General features: G+C 45.2%; 1 pseudogene; it reads right to left on the bottom strand.

Moving 5' to 3' along the window:
• Positions 1-3,901: 3,901 nt before the first annotated feature.
• Positions 3,902-4,067, bottom strand: LOC125533344 (small nucleolar RNA Z112; annotated as a pseudogene).
• Between the last annotated feature and the right edge of the window lie 1,368 nt (positions 4,068-5,435).

Raw genomic sequence — 5,435 nt, forward strand, 5'->3', positions numbered from 1 at the left:
AGGGACTGCTCAGGGTGGTGGAGTAGTTCGGAGTCGACGCGAGATGGCATGTAGGTGGAGCGATGTGGCATCAACCGTATCATCGACGGTGGGTCTCGGCGGCATGGCACAGTGGAGACTCGGCGTCCGATGCATGGAGATGGACTCGCGTAGGAGGAGGAAGTTGTCTGGCGTCGTGGTGGCGTTGACGACAGAGAGGCCTGGCAAGGTCAGTGCATCAGTTCTGCTCTGAGGACTGTCGGTGTCAAAACCGGCGGATCTCGGGTAGGGGTCCCGAACTGTGCGTCTATTCTCCCCCGGTAACCCCCCCCGGTACTCCGGAAAATGCCTGAACCTATTTGAAACCTTTCCGATGTCCAAACATAACCTTCCAATATATCAATCTTCATGTCTCGACCATTTCGAGACTCCTCATCATGTCCGTGATCACATCCGGGACTTCGAACAACCTTCGGTACATCAAATCACATAACTCACAATACATATCATCATCGAACGTTAAGCGTGCGGACCCTACGGGTTCAAGAACTATGTAGACATGACCGGCGTACACAGTCGGTGTCTTGCCCGGTTCTTCTCTTTCGAGGACCTTCCTCGATCCCACATGGGCTTCACGGAAGCGGAGGTGCCGCCTTCCCCTCCCACTAAAGCATCAGCCTGGGGTTCCACTCAATGAGTGGCGGGGAAGTGAGTTGTCCTTGGCGCTGAAGCATATACATCCGGGGCTCCCGGCAGTTCTGTGATCGGACTGCTGGACATGAGGAAGCCCACGACCGTGTTGGGAAACGTAGCATGCAATTTTAAAAAAATCCTACGCTCACGCAAGATCTATTTAGGAGATGCATAGCAACGAAAGGGGGAGAGTGTGTCCACGTACCATCGTAGACCGAAAGCGGAAGCGTTTGACAACACGGTTGATGTAGTCGAACTTTTTCTCATTCTGACCGATCAAGCACCGAATGTACGACACCTCCGAGTTCCTCAAACCGCCCACAATCATGTGGACCACGCGGCAAAGCCTAGTCCCCTGCGTCAATTTGCATTCAAGACCCTAGCATTTTGCGGACAAGACCCTAAAGTTATGATTTCGTTACAAACAAGGCTAAATTTTGGACAAGTCGTGCAGATTTTCACTAGAAATTTCGGCAGCATAACACATGGGGAAGAATCCAAATAAACAATGGTATTTATAACTGATATATCACATATGAGAGTAGAAATACAACTTGTGTGCTTTGGCTCCTCCATCCAATACTATCAACACCAAGATGGATGATTCCTAAGAGCTACTATCGGCTCCAATGCATCCATCCTACCAACACAGCTAGCAATTCTGAAAACAACCAAGACAAACTAACAAATCTTAACAACCATGTCGAACGGCTCCCATCCATCATCATGGCCTCGGGCTTCACCACGACCCGTCCATCCGTCCTCCTTCAGTCACACCACAAGCTAAGAGCCAGCCAGCACCACCTTTTTGAGTAAAGAAATGACCCAGAACCTATGCATCAATCAGGCCCTCGCCCTTGGAATTGATGATCCACGCCACCAGAACATCACATTCAGCAGCAACCAAGAGCAGCACGACAAGCTTGGTTTTACACCATCCGTCTTCTCGTCCTCCTTGGGCTGTGGTGTAGGGCCCTACATAGGAACAGAGAGAACATGATTTTAATCAATGGCCACGTTACAATAAGTTCCCATGAAAATGAAGAATGCACAAACTGTGGATAATCCTACTTCAGCCGTTCCAACATGGCTATTATCACAAATCCCATTATGAATATATGCAGCACAGTTGATGGATCTTCAACCCATGCACTAAGGTTTCATGCCATGTGTGATTTCACTTCTATGGAGTTAGTGGGCTATAACCTCTTTTTTCCCAACAAAACAAAGTTTGTAGTACAAAACAAACTCAACTAAGTGAGACAGTATCCATTTCTTACCCCTTCCTACGGGGCTAACACCTGAACTGAACGTGTATCTCTACATACAGACCTAGGCACCCAGCACAGCAATCCCACCGGCAAGGGAGCAGGTACACATGCACACAAAAAAATTACCATGACCGTGAAGAAAAGAGTAAAGGAATGGTTTGGAATCCAGTCTTGAACCAACCCACCCATATGTGCAAACTACCAAAGCAACCCACAAAAGGACTCTTGGAAGCCAAACCCGCTCCACTCCAAGTCCTACTTCACAATCAAACTATTTGACTTGAAATGATTTGAAGCCATACGGACCAAACGCACTCCTGTAGTGGCTAGCATGCACCCCCAGGCTGTTTACATGCCTCAGCCATGTACACTTCTACTGCTTACAAATCAAAACATTCAACCTGGATTTATATCGACATGCTTGCCACCCGAATGTTAATACCAGCAGCAGACACATGGGTAATATATAGTAGATTCCCATGATCAAATTATCTATTGCAATACATACCTCGCTAGCTGGCCCTCTGTCATGACCATCTATATTAATTAACTAAAATACCACATACATATGTTACAACAACGCCCACAAACAACTACACTTGAGCTCAAGACCGATTCAGGTTGCAAAGAAAGAGACTAACTAGCCAGCCCACTATGTATGAAAAAAGATGCCACTCTTATTTAGATGTGAGAAATGTACCACCATGATTATACTAATACTCTCTCCGATCCAAATAAATTGACGCATCCTCTATACAATGTCTACAGAGGATGCATTAATTAATTCGGATCGGAGGGACTACTACATTTCAACCTCACAAAATTTCCACAGTTTAGTATATGAGATGGGCATGACTTATTTCAGCCTCACAGAATTTCCACATTTTAGCATATGAGATGTTAAATTTGAAAAATATGGAAGTTATAGCATCACCAAATGCTACGACTTACCTATGCCGGAGCCGAAGAGGAAGCGGCCATCAGAGGGGCAGGACGGGAGGCGCCAGAGTGATCATCGGAGCAGCCATAGCTCCTTCGCCGGCCAAACTTGTGCCAAACGGCCCCGGCCCGGAAAGCAGCGTCGACCATGGGATGTTCACCAGGGCCCATTCACCTTTGCCATCATCTTAGCTGTCATGGGGACGATCCCACCTTGGGGTTGGCCTGCTGCTTCGCCAAGTTGCTCATCACTGCAGCAAAACACAATAGGGTCAAGTGGCTGGAATGAGTATATATATAGGAGCACAACAACAATGCAAGCTACAGAAGCTCTACACACAACTTAAAGCAAGCAGCAAATAAGGAAACATAACAAGCTTTTGATGTCTGAATAATAACCTCCTTTATGTATTTACATGTTTTTTAAGATCGTCTACGCACTGTACCTCTTGCTGGCTTCGCTATAATAGCACTTCTGCCAACATAACAAGCTTCAAATATTTACTAGAGCTCATATTACAAAGAAGCCTATATCTGTCTAAATTAATATTTGAGCCATGCAATACTGCACTGGCTGGAAAACAAGTATAGTATAGGACAAGAACAATGTGGCCTACCTACAGCAGCTATAAAGACTACCTAAAGCAGCAAACAAAAAAGGCAGGAGGAACATCCTACATTTCCAAAACAAAGATCACTTCATTTCTACAAGTTCACGATGCAGCCAAAATGCCGTCTTAACGAAACCACGTGTCCAGTTCCCATCCTAACGAAAAAACAAACAGAAGTGCAGCAACAGCACACTGGAAAAGAAGACGATGAAGGGATTCATGGAGCAACCGCCACACAAAGATCATCTTATGTATAGAGGCCTTCAGTAATATAGAAACCCTTGGAATATCGGTGAATGTATTGAAATATAACAATATGCATCTCTATCTTGTTGAAGACAGACACCAAGGCAATAGATCCAGACATCATGCAATGGCCATGTGTGTGGGGTATAGTTCTAGTACTATCTACAATGGTGATCCAGACAACACAAAGCTGAATCAAGCCGGTGCAAATGTGTATTTCCATCCCAGACCAAACCACAAAGCTTACCATACAAGGATGGACACTTGCAGTAGCAGAGAAGCAGTAGATGTACATTGTCATAGGAACCATAGGAGCTCACCCGTGCAAGTTGTAGCAGAGGACGGATATCACCACCACCATGGTTGCGGCGTGGCGAGCGAAATCACAAAAAACGCCATCAGTTCCGTCCACCTTTGCCATCATCTTGGATATGATGGGGCCCACCCTCAGGATGGCCCAGTGCCTCGCAAAGTTGCTCATCGATCACTTCAGCAAACATACAACTTCTTTTCCAACAAACAAAGGGTCAGCAGCTGGCTGCAACATGAGTAGATCAACAAATGCACAACATGAGTATATCAACGAATGCTTAAGACTAAAAATCAAACATAATAATACATGACAAGCAAATTTATAAGGATGTGATAGAAGCAATGGTTCCTACAGCAGGGGTAAGCACAATACTGATCATATAGACATGACAAGCATAGAGTTAAGGTAACAACAAGGGCTAAACAAAATCATGGTCACAAAAACACACAATCAATAGCTGCAGTTCACAAGTAAAAAGAGCAAGGCTGACACAACAGAGGGGCATACACAAATACGTTCACATTAATAGAAAATAAACCAAGCTTCACATCCAGTATCAGAAGTACAAATATGTCCTACAAACAAAGACCACTAGAGGCAAAGCCCTGACCAGGACCAAACAATTTTCAAGTAGAAATAGAAGGCCCAGCTTATATCAGTGATGTACTAGCGTCTGATCATCAACCACACAAGCATCATGATGTAGCATCACATAAGTATTGTCAAGCGCAAAAACTTAAGTTGAGTGAAACGGCAACATCGACATCGGTGCTGGAGTTCCAGCACAAAATAATCCAGAAGCCAGTTTGCACCAATGAAACTTTGAGGAATATGTCATTAACAGTAGCAACTAGGTTAGGAGCTAGAATCTAGTCCACTGAACACGAGCACGACGCAAGTGTCTAGAACTATGCTAGAGCACAACAGAGATAACATGGGGGAAAGGCATCTTGAGTGGTAGGGCGGAGCAGAGAGCAACCTTGTGTGGGGAGTCAGCGTCGGCATCGCCTCGAGGTTGATATTCGACCCAATGATGTCCTCTCGAGCCCGACAGCTTGGGCGTGTGGTCCCACATGTTCCTCATCGATGTCGACCATGGAGGACGCCTGTTGCTCTGAATCGAACAAACAAATTAATTAGGTGATCTGAGAGAGACTAGAACTCCAAGCAACATTCTTTTCACTAAAATATGTGGAGCTAGCACAACAACAATTGGGAACTAATCACTATCAAGTAGTAGCATAGAATATCTATCTCCAGTTCATGGTTGAGTGAACAGTACAAGATCAAGTAGCAGCAGTAGATGATCAAAGAAAACAACCACATCATACATCATGTAGCCAAGGTGGAGGCCTCAATGTGGATCCTACACGCTCCACCTAT

Source organism: Triticum urartu, chromosome 1A (genome assembly GCF_056163025.1).
Source record: "Triticum urartu cultivar PI428250 chromosome 1A, HENAU_Tu73, whole genome shotgun sequence".
In the NCBI taxonomy this organism is placed as follows: Eukaryota; Viridiplantae; Streptophyta; class Magnoliopsida; order Poales; family Poaceae; genus Triticum; species Triticum urartu.